The 18,672-nt window shown below is 39.3% G+C and overlaps 1 protein-coding gene across 2 annotated transcripts in view; it reads right to left on the reverse strand.

Moving 5' to 3' along the window:
• Positions 1–3,315, reverse strand: part of LOC108407330 (membrane-spanning 4-domains subfamily A member 3-like) — a 37,350-nt gene extending 34,035 nt beyond the window's left edge. For both annotated transcript variants that reach the window (XM_073228322.1, XM_073228321.1), the window contains exon 1: positions 3,211–3,315. The gene's annotated coding sequence lies outside the window, so the exon portion shown is untranslated. The remainder of the gene's footprint in view (positions 1–3,210) is intronic.
• Positions 3,316–18,672: the final 15,357 nt, after the last annotated feature.

Here is an 18,672-nt window from a genome sequence, read left to right on the forward strand (position 1 = left end):
GCCCTACATCAAAATTACTCTCCGCAGGTGGCTCTGAAGAAGAATAAGAGTTTTTACATTGTTTAATTCCATTTTGTCTTGGAGAAGCAGACATCATCCGATCATTGTAGAAGGCCTGGACACTTCACTTCACTTTGGAACAGTGAAGACCAAATCTATTTAAACAGTAAATATATTGATCCTCCCAACAAGTCTATGTAGCAATATTATCATTCCCATTTTAAAACTGAGAAAATCAAGACATAGAAGAGCTCAGCAACTTACCAAATTTATACAGCTCATAAGGGAGTTTAGATTCTATTAGAGACATTCTACTGTAAGGTCCAACATTTTGTAACCATTATATACTAGATAGTGTGTACGTATCTTTCTCATTAGCAGTAAAACACAGTGCAATGCATTTGGAAAACCAAGTTCAACTCCAAATTTGGCCACTTCCTGCTTGTATGATCTAGTAATGAGAACCTCAGTTTCACATCTGTAAAATAATTTTAACTTCATATGAACATTGCACAGGCAACTTTGATAATGTATGAAGTCCATAACCTGATAAATAGTTGGTGAATGTTCACTTTTAACATATATTCTGCCTTCTGTCAAAGAGGACTTGATGTACTGTATATGTCACTAAACAACTACCTCAATCATTAAAGCTAAAAGATTTGTATCACTAAAATATACATGGTATGATCACTCTTGAACAATATAACTTCCTGGTAAATAGGGTCCTCTAGGCAAAATGATTACAAATGCTTCTATGCTTTTACAGCTGATTTAATGGACAGTATTAAATTAACCATAAACTCATTAAACATTGCTGACTTCTGCCAAAACTGTTGATTTGGAGTTTAGAATAGTATCTTGATTTCTACTTTTTGTTGGGTATTATATGGCAGTTCCATTTTTCTAATAACTTTATTCACTTTTGTCAAATAAATCCATGCCACTTGTTTTGAGAATAATGTTTACCTTTCTGTTTCTCTATTGCAGGGTGCTTATATCATGCTTATTTAATCAATAAACCACTAAGCCAATGAAGGTCAGAACATATTCCAACTTTAATTTTATCACATTAGCAACTGGCATTTAAATCCTAAAAAAAAAGTTCCCTAACATTAACCTTAAAAATGAAGCTGTCAGTTGTTTTACAAGCATATATGGGTTTATTCAGGAATAGCAGAGAATTACAATTTGTAACAAGCAGCCTATGACAAAACTACAGTGAAGTGCAGAAAACAAATGAGAGGAACACTGTTTTAAATAGGTAGTGGTGTACTTGATAGAGGCTTTTATAATTCTTTGGAGGAAGCTGGGAGCTCCAAGTACGGTGGCTTCCCACTGGCTGAGCTGAGAGAGTCTCTTATTGGCTGGGCCAGTTCCCTGGAGGAAGAGACTCTTGCTCCTCCTGCTGGTAGGAAAGCAGTAGGTGAAGGAATATTGTCCTGTAAGATCCAGCCCTTCTTTTTGGGGCTGCAGTTGACAGCGGAAGGGTCTGAGAGCTCCCCCTGCTGGCATACTGACGCTATTCCAGTGACTTCTCCCTGTTCATTTTCATTCTGTCAACACAGTTTCATGCTAGCGTTAAGGTACATGCTCTATTTAATAAATAGGAAATGCTAGGAGCCATTACCTCCCCTGCTCAATACTCTACACAAAATCTAATAAAGGGAGAAGATAAAAAATGTTTACAAGGAACTCTATTTTAATGAATGCCTAGTGGAATCTTCAGGATGTGTAATAATAAGAATGGCCGAAGCAGAATAACCTTTAAGCCCATCTCATATCCATGTTGAATATCACCGCAGAATTAAAACTCATCCATTGGGAACTCTGTATTTTAGAAGAAACATCTGATATGTTAACGCGCACATACATGGGAGCATTGCTCCGTCAGGATCCGAGAGTTACTCGCCTGCCTATCCAGCTTCCTTCCTCATCCCTCCCTGTCTCGGAGCGCATTCCAGCCTTGTTTTATTTCTCTGAATCCTCCCAAGGGTCAAGCTCTCAAAAGTCATGAGCCCTTCCCAGTACTATTCTCCTGTTTTGAAACCCACTTCCCCTCAAGCTCCACCCAGGTAAGTTCTGCTTTTCTTCCAGACGGGATCTCAGCCCACAGGTCACACTTGCATGAAGGAGCCTTGCTCAGTCCCCACCAGGCTGGATGAGGCCCCCTTAGTGGCTCTCAGGTCGCCCTCCACTTCCCTCTCCTACCACTTACCGGTCTGAGCCTCACTGACTGGATGCCCATCTGCACCTCACTGCCTCTTATCCTTGTAACACCAGTGCCTGGCTCAGTGTCTGTCATGGGCTGGCACTCAGTGAATATATGTGTAATAAATAAATGAACTTTTGCTCCAGCCTGACATGGTTGTGCCTAACAGAAGAAAATGAGAAATGTGTTTGCAACTATTGGAGCTTCTAATACAGACAGAAACCCCATGGCAATTATGGAAGAATTCCAAGTACATTATTAAATTGACTTTTTCAAATAACCATAAATATCAGGGAGAATATTTAGCCTTCAGGTAAAATAAACTATCTTCCATAATTTGGTCAATTTGCTTTTCTTTAAATGGAAAAAACAGATTTCCTAAGAAAAAAATCTCACTTTTAGTGTATGTCAGGCATCATTCTCCTGTTTTACTCAGATTAACCAGTGTAGCTCTCACAGAATTATATGAATAGGTTCTACTGCTATGATCCTTTCCATTTTACAGATGAGGAAGCAGAGATCAGAGAACTTGAGTAATTTCCCCAAGGCCACACAGCCAACAATTTAAGTTTCCACACAAGCAATATTGTCCCTCTGAGCTTATGCAGAACTCACCCGCCAAATCCCATACCCCATGTATGACCAGACTATCCCTCATCACCAGAGCTGAGAGTGAAATTTGGGGACATACACTTGGATTCAATATACATAAGCAGTGTGTGTGTATGTGTGTGTGTGTGTGTGTGTGTGTGTGTGTGTGTGTGTCCATGTACACATTATCCAAAGGAATAACTATGTAACTATACCTCACCTTTTTTAGCACAGCACCAGACTAATAATCAAATTCTAAGGGGAAGCCATCCTCACAGCTAATGTCCTACATCCCTACATAGCAACCACACAAAACACTCTGCAGACGTCCTCAGTGGCCCACAGGGCAGCACCTCTAACAGACAATAAAGGGGGTTTTCTGGGCAGAGAGAATCTATAGGGTTTACCTTGGAGGCTTCAGGCCTTGAAGACGTCTTTCCTCTCAAACCCCCTTGTTGTGAGTAGGAAAACCAGCAGTGGCCAAGAGTGTCCTCAGGAAACAGCAGCCTCTAACTCAGGCTCACAGTATCTTTGCCCAATGCAACTTGTTAGATGAGTCAGCAAAAATACTTTGGCCTGGAGAGAGATAACCACATGTGCCTCTGAGGCCTCAGATCTCCCTGGGCTTCCAGAAGGCTGAGTGCTGATTAGGAGACTGGCATCAGGAGGGAGAGGCAGTTGCCTCTGAGATACTACTGAACACATGTTGGAACAAGACATACAGGCAGAAAATATGGGTAGATTAGTAGGAAAGGGTTGTGGGATGGTGGTGGACAGCTATCTGCACAGGAGGAAGAGACAGTCCGACAGTGAGAGCCATGTCTGGAGGAGGCAGGTGGCCGCGTGCAGTGTCACTCTCTGTCTCACAGGCTCAGACAGGTGAGTAGTTTACCGACATCACAGATACAGTTGATGTGCACTGAGTGATGACTGTGTGCCGGTCACTGTTCTAAACGCTTTGCTCACATTCACTCACTGTCCTCACCAGACCCAGGGCCTAGGCACACTAGTCATCCAGTTTCACAGAGGACAGACCTGCAGCGTAGAGGCGGGAACCAGCTTTCCCAGCGCCACATGAGAACTGGACAGGCTGTGTGCAACTCAGGATCCGGGAGGGATCTTACCCCTGTGAGTGTCACAGCACCTCCTTCCACTTAAAAAGTGACCCAGCTTTGGGGATAAATTGTATAATCTACCTAATAAATAAGTGTCCTGAATTAAGTGATGGAGAGATCAGAGCCAAAAAGACAGGCATAAGGAGCTAGACCACACATGATGATTCAGATTACAATCCTTTGGCAGGAACCCCCATGGGGACCTGGTCACACAAAGGAGAAAGAGGGTCAGATACCAGGACCCAAGGATACCTGGGGAGGAGAAACTGTGCTCTCTGGGTCAGGGAATATACAGTGAGCAGGGGCCTAGCAGCCAGGAAAGGGTCAATTCTCTTATGTCTATTGCCTTTGTCTGCATTCTGTGTGATAATGTCAATCCCAACTGGGCAAGAAACATGTTTATGGCATGTATGTATGTATATTTCTGGACTCTGAAAAATGTCACATAGACATAGTTATTATGAAAATGTACATGGCTACAGATTTATTGAATTTATCAAAAAAGATTTATTGTGCAAAAGATAGCACAAATTTGAAACAACTTCAGTGATTCAGACTGCGTGATGGGTTGAGAGTCACCTAATAAGCTTAGTGTTTGCAATGGAAAGACGGTAGAGAGACGTGTGATATATAACATGGCAGAGGTTCAAGGAGAGCCCTGAACAAGTTATCTGAGTCCTAAGTATCTAGCAGAGTACCAAGCCAATGTGATATTTTTTAGACTTAAAATATGTCCTTGTGAATGAAATATATGTAAAAAATGAAAACACCAACATGGATCAATAAAAAATAATTTTGCTTAATGAAGGGAGTCAGACAGTAGAGAGAACATGATGTATAATTCCACTTATATAAAATTCTAGGAGATGCAAACTAATCTATAGTGACAGAAAGCAGACTGGTGATTGCTTGAGGATGGGGAGACAAGGAGCAGAGAGACTGAGGACCTCACCGAGTCACCTAGTTTCTACCCAGCACAATAAGAGAGATGCAGTAAGAGAGCATCCAATATCTTCCAAGGCCTAGTGGAAGTTCATCAGATGCCTACTGACTTTGCCCTCCTCTCCTTAGCAGTCTCTTTCTCCTCCCTTCATTGAGATAATTTTATTGATGTGCAGTGTTAGGGACATTTTTCTGGAATTGGGTTCTGAAAGCTTAGGTTCAATTTTTATTAGCTAAATGTCTCTTGGGCAGTTCCTTCAACTTTTATTAATCTCAGGCTTCTCATAAAATTGTGGTTACATAGCTGTGATATAATAAGAAATGCATATTTGGTCATATGAATGACCAAATATTTATTTTCCAGGTATATTTGGTCTTCATCCACAGTTTCTGAAAACACTGCAGAGTCTTAAATGGGTGTCTTGTCATGTTAATGAGAGACTTTTGGACCCGCACCCAGGGGCAGGGGCTAGAGGTTGAATCAACCAATGGCCGATAATTTAGTCAGTCATGACTATGCAATGAAGCCCTCACAAAAATCTTTGAGAAGAGCTTATCTTTCTCCGCTCTCCTGGATCCAGTTTTTTCTGTTGGGGAGAAAACTTGTAAGCTTGGGGAACCAGAATGCTTCCATTTGTAACTAGGCCAGGCCCTAAGCCCCTCCAGGATAGAAGCTCCTTTATTTGGGAACTTGCCCTATGTCTCTCTTCAACTGGCTGTTAACTTGTATTCTTTATGATATCCTTTATTAAACTTGAAAATGTGTTTTCCTGGGTTCTGCGGGTCACTCTAGCAAATTAATCAATCCTAAGGAGGAGGTTGTGGGAACATCCATCTAAACCAGTCCCAACCAGGTACCAAAGCAGGCACAATTGAACAAAACTAAGAACCACCCAAACTACACTTCCTCATAATCTCATTAAAATTGTAGTTGCATGGAACATTCTCCAGAATAGACCACATACTAGGCCACAAAAAGAGCCTCAGTAAATTCCAAAAGATTGAGATCCTACAAACCAACTTTTCAGACCACAAAGGTATAAAACTAGAAATAAATTGTACAAAGAAAGCAAAAAGGCTCACAAACACATGGAGGCTTAACAACATGCTCCTAAATAATCAATTGATCAATGACCAAATTAAAATGGAGATCCAGCAATATATGGAAACAAATGACAACAACAACACAAAGCCCCAACTTCTGTGGGATGCAGCAAAAGCAGTCTTAAGAGGAAAATATATAGCAATCCAGGCATATTTAAAGAAAGAAGAACAATCCCAAATGAATAGTCTAATGTCACAGTTATCAAAATTGGAAAAAGAAGAACAAATGAGGCCTAAGGTCAGCAGACAGAGGGACATAATAAATATCAGAGGAGAAATAAATAAAATTGAGAAGAATAAAACAATAGAAAAAATCAATGAAACCAAGAGCTGGTACTTCAAGAAAATAAACAAAATAAATAAGCCCCTAGCTAGACTTATTAAAAGAAAAAGAGAGTCAACACACATCAACAGAATCAGAAATGAGAAAGGAAAAATCACGACAGACCCCACAGAAATACAAAGAATTATTAGAGAATACTATGAAAACCTATGTGCTAACAAGCTGGAAAACCTAGGAGAAATGGACAACTTCCTAGAAAAATACAACCTTCCAAGACTGACCCAGAAAGAAACAGAAAATCTAAACAGACCAATTACCAGCAATGAAAGTGAATCAGAAATATAAAAAACTACCCAAGAACAAAACCCCCAGGCCAGATGGATTTACCTCGGAATTTTATCAGACATACAGAGAAGACATAATACCCATTCTCCTTAAAGTTTTCCCAAAAATAGAAGAAGAGGGAATACTCCTGAACTCATTCTATGAAGCCAACATCACCCTAATACCAAAACCAGGCAAAGACCCTACCAAAAAAGAAAACTACAGACCAATATCCCTGACGAATGTAGATGCAAAAATACTTAACAAAATATTAGCAAACTGAATTCAAAAATACATCAAGAGGATCATGCACCATGACCATGTGGGATTCATCCCAAGGATGCAAGGATGGTATAACATTCGAAAATCCATCATCCACCACATCAACAAAAAGAAGGACAAAAACCACATGATCATCTCCATACATGCTGAAAAAGCATTCAACTAAATTCAACATTCATTCATGATAAAAACTCTCAAAAAAAATGGGTCTAGAGGGAAAGTACCTCAACATAATAAAGGCCATATATGATAAACCCACAGCTAACATCATACTGAATAGCAAGAGGCTGAAAGCTTTTCCTCTGAGATTGGAAACAAGATAGGGATGCTCACTCTCCCCACTGTTATTCAACATAGTACTGGAGATCCTAGCCATGGCAATCAGACAAAACAAAGAAATACAAGGAATCCAGATTGGTAAAGAAGAAGTCAAACTGTCACTATTTGCAGATGACATGATATTGTACATAAAAAACCCTAAGGACTCCACTCTGAAACTACCAGAGCTAATATCGGAATTCAGCAAAGTTGCAGGATACAAAATTAACACACAGAAATCTGTAGCTTTCCTATACACTAACAATGAACTAATAGAAAGAGAAATCAGGAAAACAATTCCATTCACAATAGCATTAAAAAGAATACAATACCTAGGAATGAACCTAACCAAGGAAGTGAAAGTCCTATACCCTGAAAACTACAAGACACTCTTGGGAGAAATTAAAGAGGTCACTAAAAAATGGAAACTCATTCCATGCTCCTGGCTAGGAAGAATTAATATTGTCAAAATGGCCATCCTGCCCAAAGCAATATACAGATTTGATGCAATCCCTATCAAATTACCAACAGTATTCTTCAATGAACTGGAACAAATAGTTCAAAAATTCATATGGAAACACCAAAGACCTCGAATAGCTAAAGCAATCCTGAGAAGGAAGAATAAAGTGGGGGGGATCTCACTCCCCAACTTCAAGCTCTACTACAAAGCCACAGTAATCAAGACAATTTGGTACTGGCACAAGAACAGAGCCACAGACCAATGGAACAGAATAGAGACTCCAAACTTTAACCCAAACGTATATGGTCAACTAATATTTGATCAAGGGGCCATGGACATACAATGGGGAAATGACAGTCTCTTCAACAGATGGTGCTGGCAAAACTGGACAGCTACATGTAAGAGAATGAAACTGGATCACTGCCTAACCCCATACACAAAAGTAAATTCAAAATGGATCAAAGACCTTAATGTAAGTCATGAAACCATAAAACTCTTAGAAAAAAACATAGGCAAAAATGTCATGGACATAAACATGAGTGACTTCTTCATGAACATATCTCTCTGGGCAAGGGAAACAAAGGCAAAAATGAACAAGTGGGACTATATCAAGCTGAAAAGCTACTGTACAGCAAAGGACACCATCAATAGAACAAAAAGGTATCCTACAGTATGGGAGAATATATTCATAAATGACAGATCTGATAAAGGATTGACATCCAAAATATATAAAGAGCTCACACACCTCAACAAACAAAAAGCAAATAATCCAATTAAAAAATGGGCAGAGGAGCTGAATAGACAGTTCTCTAAAGAAGAAATTCAGATGGCCAACAGGCACATGAAAATATGTTCTGCATCGCTAATCATCAGAGAAATGCAAATTAAAACCACAATGAGATATCACCTCACACCAGTAAGGATCGCCACCATCCAAAAGACAAACAACAACAAATGTTGGCGAGGTTGTGGAGAAAGCGGAACCCTCCTACACTGCTGGTGGGAATGTAAATTAGTTCAACCATTGTGGAAAACAATATGGAGGTTCCTCAGAATGCTCAAAATAGAAATACCGTTTGACCCAGGAATTCCACTTCTAGGAATTTACCCTAAGAATTCAGCACTCCAGTTTGAAAAAGACAGATGCACCCCTATGTTTATCACTGCACTATTTACAATAGCCAAGATATGGAAACAACCTAAATGTCCATCAATAGATGAATGGATAAAGAAGATGTGGTACATATACACAATGGAATATCACGCAGCCATAAGAAAAAAACAGATCCTACCATTTGCAACAACATGGATGGAGCTAGAGGGTATTATGCTCAGTGAAATAAGCCAGGCAGAGAAAGACAAGTACCAAATGATTTCACTCATATGTGGAGTATAAGAACAAAGAAAAACTGAAGGAACAAAACAGCAGCAGAATCACAGAACCCAAGAATGGACTAACAGTTACCAAAGGGAAAGGGACTGGGGAGGATGGGTGGGAAGGGAGGGATAAGGTTGGGGAAAAAGAAAGAGGGCATTATGATCAGCATGTATAGTGTGTGGGGGGCACGGGGAGGGCTGTGCATCACAGAGAAGACAAGTAGTGATTCTACAGCATCTGATTACGCAGATGGACAGTGACTGTGAAGGGGTATATGGTGGAGGACTTGTTGAAGGGGGGAGCTTAGTAAACATAATGTCCTGCATGTAATTGTAGATTAATGATACCAAAATAAAAAAACTGAAAAAAGAATTGCAGTTGCTTCCCCACACCTGCATTTTGGAAAAAGACATGAGCACTAAGAAGAATGAGTGTATAACTGGAGTTTTCCTTCAAATTATCTCACCATGTCAATGAAAGGAAGTGTCTCCCCAGCTAGGTCATGATAAATATCCCCTCCATGAAAAGTTCAGGGCCTTTGTCTCCCTTGACTCTGGCCTGCTCCTCCCTTGGAGTGCACTCAAATAAAACTTGCTCTGCTTCCCTGCGTGCCTTTCAATTCTTTGTCCTGGTAGGGACAAGAACTGAGGAGAATAAACTCAACAAGTTACAATTCTATGTGCCCCATAATTTTCCCCACTGAGCAGATGTTCTTGGTCACAAGAGAACAAATACATATATAATAAATAAATAAAATTTTTAATAAAATAAATAAAGAATTTTCCATGTGAAAAGTGAAAAATGTCATTTGGGAAAGTGGAAGGTGTGTGAGCAGATCAAGAATTAGAAGGAGCTGGGCCTTGGCAGTCAAGTGGCCTGAGGCTGCAATAGCAGAGAAATCCAATTTCAGAGAGGATTCAGAGAGATTTCAAGCAGCTGGGTCATCTGTCTAAATCTTTATCTTTTCATTTCTGAAGTGATGAATGAAGAGACAAAGGTTTTTCTTCAAGTGTACACTCTGACCTAGGCCTTTTAGAAGCTAGACCCATTTCTTCCATGACCAATTGTCCCATGGCACATTGGAGCTTGATGTCAGTCTCAGGCTCTTTTAACTTCTTAACAGTATTTATTGAACCCATATTGGTTCTAGGTTGTAGAAATAAGAAAGAAATACAGAGAAAAAGAGAAAGAGAGAGGGAAAGAGAGAGAGAAAGAACAACTGTGAGTCCCTCGGGAGTATCAGAAAATACTCCCTAAGAGATAGCAATTTTTAATTTGTAATATGTGAAGGTGTATAATTGTGTTAAGGAAACTGAGCATTCAGTTTCAGAGAACAACAATTGTTCAAATGGATTCGGAAAGCAAATTTCTTTTGAGTTTGTGGATAGACTGAGAGAAGACACTTGCCTTGTCAAAGAGGAAGCTGGATGGCGAGTGGATGAAAAGTATGTGCAAATGCACTGCCAGGGAGGAAACAGATGCAGTGGGAGAAAATGTCCCTCCATTTTCTCTTTCTTTCAGGCAGAGGCACAATTAAACTCATCTGTATTATATTGCTACAACCAAAAGAAAAGTAATTTTGTTATATGTTGAATGTTCAGTATTGAGAAAGATGAAAGAACATGTCTTTTAAGGATACAAGGTGTGGACAGAAAGACTGGTGAGCATCTCAAAGATGGGCAGGATGAAGATGCTTGTGACAAGATATGAAACAATTTGGAGGTCATACATACATCTCAGTTGCCCATTTGTATTTTGTATGTTTCTATGGAAAATTCTCAAATAATGGCAAAGTGTCCAAATACCAAAGACCATCCTCAATCTGTTTACTATCTAAATCTGAAGTCTAATTTCTAATTATTTGCTGCACACACAATGAACTAGTATATACTCTGAGGAAACTCCACAAATGGGTGTGTCTTCAGGCCTTTTCCCAGCAGCTTTCACTGAGGGAGAAGTAAGCAAATGAAAACTCCTGAGGCTGGTATTTTAAGTCCAGGCTCAATTGTCAATTTCTCTGGTGTAACTCCAGGGGGAAAATATATTCCCAGCCCAGGGAAAATTACCTTTGAAGCCAAAATCAGTCAAAGGGAGAACTAAAGTGGAAGAAACCTGTTTATTGCCTACAATCAGTTGTCCACTTCTGCTTGCCCATGTCTCTCCATGACTTATTGTCCCAGAGTGGCCAGATGTGGATCCCTACATTAATTACTAAGCAGATGCAAATCAAATCAACCAACCCCAAAGTCAGTCAACAAATAAACAAAGAGTACAGAATATGATACCTAACATATAAAGAATGGAGGAGAAAGAGAAAGGAGGGAAAAAACAACATTTAGATTATGTTTGTAATAGTTTACTAAGTGAGTTATATTACACTGTTAGATAGTATGGAAGTTACCCTTGAAGCTTGAGTAACCATGAATCTAAAGCCTGAAATGGCAATAAGTACATACCTATTGAAAATTACCCTAAATGAAAATGGCCTGAATGCACACCAATCAAAAGGCATACAGTCACTGAATGGATAAAAAAGCAAGACATGTCTATATGCTGCCTACAGGAGACTCACTTCAAACTCAAAGACATACACAGACTAAAAGTGAAGGGATAGAAAAAGATATTTCATGCAAATAATAGGGAGAAAAAAGCAGTACTTGAATCATACAAAACAGACTTCAAAACAAAGAAAGTAACAAGAGACAAGGAAGAACATTATATAATGATAAAGGGCTCAATCCAACAACAGAATATAGCCATTATAAATATTTAGGTACTCAACATAGGAGCACCTACATATGTGAAACAATTAAAATGGGAAATAGAATGCAATGCATTAATTCTAGGAGACTTCAACACTCCACTCATTCCAAAGGACAGGTCAAACAAACAGAAAATAAGTAAGGAGATAGAGGTACTGAACAACACACTAGAACAGATGGACCTAACAGATATCCACAGAACACTCCAACCAAAAGCAGCAGGATACACATTCTTCTCAAGTGTACATGGAACATTTTCCAGAATAGACCACATACTGGGCCATAAAAAGAGCCTCAATAAATTCAAAAAGATTAAAATTGTATCAAGCAGCTTCTCAGGCCACAATAGTATAAATCTAGAAATAAATCACATAAAGAAAACAAAAAAAGGCTTAAAAACACGCTCCTAAATAATCAATGGATCAATGACCAAATTAAAACAGAGATCAAGCAATATATGAAGACAAATGAAAACAACAACCCCACAGCCCAAAACTGTGGGATGCAGTGAAGGCAGTTCTAAGAACAAAGTATATATCAATACAGGCTAACCTCAAGAAAGAAGAACAATCCCAAATGAACAGTCTAAACTCACAATTAATGAAACTAGAAAAAGAAGAACAAATGAGGCCCAAAGTCAGTAGAAGGAGGGACATTCTTTAAGAAAATAAACAAAATAGATAAACCCCTTGCCAGAGAAAAAAAGAGAGTGTAGACACATAAACAGAATAAGAAATGAAAAAGGAATAATCACAATGGACAACATGGAAATACAAAGAATTATTAGAGAATACCATGAAAAATTATATGCCAAAAATTGGACAACCTAGAAGAAATGGACAACTTTCTAGAAAAATACAACCTTCTAAGACTGACCCAGGAAGAAACATAAAATCTGAAACACCAATTAGCAGCAATGAAATTGAACTGGTAATCAAAAACTACCTAAGAACAGAACACCAGTTCCAGATGGCTTCACAGCTGAATTCTACCAAGCATTTAAAGAAGAGTTAATATCCATTCTTCTTAAAATACTCCAAAAAGTAGAAGAGGAGGGAATACTTCCAAACTCATTATATGAGGCCAGCATCACTCTAATACCAAAACCAGGCAAAGACACCACAAAAAAAAGAAAATTATAAACCAATATCCCTGATGAACATGGATGCAAAATTATCAATAAAATATTAGCAAACAGAATTCAAAAATACATTAAAAAGATCATCCATCATGATCAGGTGGGATTTATTCCAGGGATGCAAGGATGGTACAATATTTGTATATCAAGCAATATCATACATCACAAAAAGCAGGACAAAAACCACATGATCTCAATAGATGCTGAAAAGCATTTGACACAATTCAACATCCATTCATGACAAATAAGATCTCAACAAAATGGGTATAGAGGGTATGTGCATCAACATAATAGAGGCTATATATGGCAAACGCACAGCCAACAGGATACTTAATGGCGAAAAGCTGAAAGCTTTTCCTCTAGGTTGGAAACAACACAAGGATGCTCACTCTCCCCACTTTTATTCAACATAGTATTAGAGGTCCTAGCCATGGCAATCAGGCAACACAAAGAAATACAAACATCCAGATATCCAGATTGGTAAGGAAGAAGTTAAGCTGTCACTGTTTGCAGATGACATGATATTATACATAGAAAACCTTAAAGACTCCACCAAAAAACTATTAGAACTAATAACTGAATTCAGCAAAGTTGCAGGATACAAAAGTAATACACAGAAATCTATGGCATTCCTATATATTAACAATGAATTAGCATAAAGAGAAATCAGGAAAACAACCCCATTTACAATTTTACCAAAAAAATAAAATACCTTGGAATAATCCTAATCAAGGAGGTGAAAGATCTATACTCTGAAAACTACAAGACACTTCAGAGAAAAATTAAAGAAGACACCAGTAAATGGAGATCTATCCCATGCTCATGGATAGTAAGAATTAATATTGTCAAAATGGCCATTCTGCCTAAAGCAATCTACAGTTCAGTGCAATCCCTATCAAAATACTGACAGCATTCTTCAATGAACTAGAGCAAGTAGTTCTAAAATTCATATGGAACCACAAAAGACCCCGAACAGCCAAAGCAATGATGAGAGAGAAGAACAAAACTGCGGGGATTACGCTCCCTGACTTCAAGTTCTACTGCAAAGCCACAGTAATCAAAACAGTTTGATACTGGCATAAGAATAGACTAATAGATCAATGGAACAGAATCGAGAGCCCAATACAAACCCACACATATATGATCAATTAATATGTTAAAAGGAGCCATGAATACACAATTTGGAAAAGACAGCCTCTTTAATAACTGGTGTTGGCAAACTGGACAAATACATGTAAGGGAATGAAACTGGATTATTGTCTAATTCTATACACAAATGTAAACATGAAATGGATCAAAGACCTGGTATAAGTCATGAAACCATGAACTCTTAGCAGAAAATAAAGGTAAAAATCTCTTGGATATAAACATCAGCAACTTTTTCCTGAACACATCTCCTTGGCAAGGGAAATAAAAGCAAAAATGAACAAATAGGACTAAATGAAACTAAAAACTTCTGTACAGCCAAGGACACCATCAGCAGAATGAAAAGGCATCCTACAATATGGGAGAATATATTCATAAATGACTTATCCAATAAGGGTTTAACATTCAAAACATACACATAACTCATACTCTTCAACACCCAAAAAACAAATAACCCAATTAAGAAATGGGGGGAGGACCTGAACAGACACTTCTCCAAAGAAGAAATTCAGATGGCCAACAGGTATATGAAAAGATGCTCCAAATCGCTAAATATCAGGGAAATGCAAATTAAAACCACAATGAGATATCACTTCATACCAGTTAGGATGGCCACTATCCAAAAGACAAGAAACAACAAATGCTGGGGAGGATGTGGAGAAAGGGGAACCCTCCAACACTGTTGTTGGGAATGTAAATTGGTTCAACCATTGTGGAAAGCATATGGAGGCTCCTCAAATAACCAGAAATGGAAATACCACTTGACACAGTAATTCCACTCCTAGGAATTTACCCAAAGAAAACAGATTCCTGATTTAAAAATACATATGCACCCCTATGTTTACTGCTGCATTGTTTACAATATCCAAAATTTGGAAACAACCTAAGTGTCCATCAAAAGAAGAATGGATAAAGATGTGATGCATATACACAATGGAATATTCTTCAGCCATAAAAAGAAAAGAAATCCTTCCATTTGCAACAACATGGATGTATCTAGAGGGTATTTTGCTCAGTGAAATACGCCATGTGGAGAAACACAAATACCAAATGATTTCACTTATTTGTGGAGTATAAAAACAAAGTCAAACTGAAGGAAAAAATAGCAGCAGACTCTCAGACAGCAAGGGACTAGTGGTTACCAAAGGGGAGAGGTTGGCTTGGTGGATAGGGAGGGAGAAGGGGATTAAGGGGCACTATAATTCACAATCACAATATAGGTAGGTCGCGGGGAAGACAGTACAGCACGGAGAAGACAACCAATGATGCTATCACATCGCACTACACTGATGGGCAGTGACCACTATAGACGGGGTGAGGACTTGATGATATGCGTGAATTTTGAACCACTGTGTTGTGTATGTGAAACTATCATAAGATTGTATATCAATGATACTTTACTTAAAAAAAATATTATCTTTTTCTTTGATCTTTGCCATTTGAAATACCATATGTCTTGGTGGTGTCTTCCTGGGGTTCCTCTTGTTAAGGGGCTCTCTGTACTTCCAAGGCCTGCATGTCTATATCATGGGAAGTTTCCAGCTATCATTTCTTCAGAGACTTTCTACCCCTTTATCTCTCTCTTCTCCTTCTGGCACCACTGTTATGTGAATATTGTTTCACTTGGAGGTGTCACACAGCTCTCTTAACGTCTTCTCATTTTTCGAAATTTTTTCTCTGTTTCTCAGCTTGGTTACTCTGCTGTTCTTTATTTTCTATCACACTGATTCCTTCCTCTGCTTCCTGCAGTCTGCTCTTCATTCCCTCTATTCTATTTTTCATTTTAGTTATTATATTCTACATCTCTGAGTGTCTCTTTTCATGTTTTCTCTTTGCTGAAGTTCTTGCTGAGATCATGAGTCTTTTCCCCAGGTGAATGAGCGAGCATCTTTATGACTGTTACTTATTTATGAGGAAGATTGCTAATCTCCTTCATTTAGTCTTGGTATTTTATCTTGTTCTTTTATTTGGAACATATTATGTGCCTCATCATTTTGCCTGTGTTTCTTCCTTTTATTAGATGTATCAACTATGCCTCCTACTCTTGAAAGTAATAGCTTTATAAAATGCACATCCCATGGTGCCCAGAAGTGCAAGACGCTGCTCACCAGTGCCTGGTGCTCTTTGCAGCTGAGCAACAGGGGCTGGTGGTGGGCTGTGGTGGAGCCCACCTTTCTGTCTGTCAGGAGTAACTGATCTCCACAGACCCCCTCTGCATGCCCTTCATGTGATGTGAGGTTCTTCTGCTCAAGTCATTGTGGGTGGGGCTGTCCTCCGCCTGACAATCAGCAATGGCAGCCTGCTACTGGGCCAAGAGTACCAGGCAAGGAGGATAAGCAGGAAAGGACCAGCAAGGAAGACTCTGAAACTCTGGAAAGTTTCAGAGCTGGTTCCCACAAGCACCTGACCAGGTGGACCTAGGGAGGGCCAAGGAAGCTGGGAAAGCATGTTCTGCCCTCCACTTGCCAGGCAGCAAATCAGACTATTGCTGGGCCAAGTGGACCAGGTGGAGCGGGTGTGCAGTGAAGTTCATCAATGAGGGAAATAGAACATTTAAAGCTGGTTCGCATAAGCACCTGAACAGTTGGTCTGAGTGAGAGCTGGGAAGGCATCATCCCCTGCCCTTTCTCTTCCAGAGAGGGTTCGCTCTGACCCCCGACCATCTGTACACTTCCTACTGCTGGTAAATTTTTCAAACTGCCACCTCTGTGTTGGGTCTCAGTGGGACTGACAGAGTGTGCCTGTCCTCCATGAGCAACAGGAGTCTTGGCCCCACAGAGTGCTGCAACTCTCCCTGGTTCCAGCCCTGTTAATGACCAAAGTCCAATTCAGTGTAGACTTCTGTTCCCAGAGCATATCTCCAGGACCAGGCGTGCCAGATTCCTGAGCATTTATCATCTCCCCCCTCCTGCTTGTGGGCGGGGACAGGGGAAGGGTTTACATCCTGATCAATCATGGCTCTCCCCCCTTATCCTTCTTAATGTAGTCCTGTTTTTTCACCAGGAGTAGATGATCTGTTCTGCAGTGTTCAGGTCATTTTAAGGGTTAGTTATATTTGCCATAGTTGGTTCCATGGTGTGTATATGGGAGGAAGTCTTCACCTTGCTGTCCTGTTCCACCATCATTTCTCTGAGTTCCTCTAGCTTAGAGTTTGATTTCTACTTTCTGAAATGGTCTTTTGTTGCCTTCAGCTTAGTACTTAGGTGGGTTTTTGTCATGGTAGCTAATAGCTACTAGTTTTACTTGTATCTTAATTCACAAATATGATCAAAGGGAAGATCATGTTTCATATTTGTCCAAAAAAATCCTCCAATTTAATAAGGAGGGCTCTACAACTGAGTCAAGCCCTGGTCAAGGGTAATTTCATGGGCGAACACGATCATGAATGGAATTATGCTGATGGGTTTCAAGCTATCATGGTGTCTCCCTAAGCACAGGGTGAGGTTAACTCCACCAAAAACTCAAGGTTGCCATCAATCTGGGGACAGAAAGAATGGATGTTAGAGAGGCAATCACAGTGTCTACTGCAGGCCGTCAGTATGTTTTGATCAAAATTTGCTATTAGCTTTTCAAAAATACAAAGAAATAATTGATGTATTTATAAAATAATAGGATGAGAAAACTTGAACTTAATAATGAAAGATGGTAATAACAAATATTAGCATAAATACATTTTCTTCTCCTGAGGTCAATATATATCTATCATTTCCTTGGTTTACTTTATCAGACTCCTAATCAACCTTCTCCCCATTTATTCCTTCCAATACACTCTATGTTGCAAGTATAATGATATTTCTAAATTTCAAATAAGTACAGGGCCTGTCCATACTTCTCCAGTGGCAATGTTGGTAAATATTTAACAACTGGATTTCCACAGTTTGAGGGAGGGAGTAAGGGTGGGAATGTGATCTGTGGTTTTTTCCAATCTCTGAGGTATAAATACTCCCCACCTAAGCCAATTTCAAGTGACCAAGAATATGTTGACTTGTGCTCCCTAAAAATTTAGAATCAGCTCTTATAAGTTAGTATAAGTCAATACCACTCATAAATTTTCAATTGTATCTTAACTCTCAGAGTTTTCTGTTTCAATCTTCTGTGATGCATACACTTCTCTCTCAAAACTTGTATCTTGTGATGTGCCCCTCATATATCAAAGTGAAACACACTAAACTCTCTAGTTAGTTTCCCAAACATCCCCAAAGCCCCCAATTAGACACTTGCATGTCTTCCCCTTTTTCTTTTCCCCTTCATGGTGCTGACTCCCACACACCTTAAGATGTCAGTACAGAAGAAAAGTCTTCTAAAAAATTGTCACTGACATCCCCTGTAACCTGTGTTAGAAGCCCTTCCTATGTGCCTCCAGAGATTCCTATACTCTATTGTAGCCCTTATTACTCCATATTAATTACAGGTTTTCTGTGGGTCTACATACATCTCCCACTAGGAGCAGTTTGAGAGCAGAGACTATACATCATTCTCTGTCATATGCCAACTCCTCACATATCACATGGCACAGAGGAGGCCCTCCCTAAATGGATTAACAAACAAAATATCTGTGAGTGTGTGTGTGTGTGTGTGTGTGTGTGTGTGTGTGTCCTGAAAAACAGAGGCAAGAAT

Source organism: Manis javanica, unplaced genomic scaffold (assembly GCF_040802235.1).
Source record: "Manis javanica isolate MJ-LG unplaced genomic scaffold, MJ_LKY HiC_scaffold_25, whole genome shotgun sequence".
Classification (NCBI taxonomy): domain Eukaryota; kingdom Metazoa; phylum Chordata; class Mammalia; order Pholidota; family Manidae; genus Manis; species Manis javanica.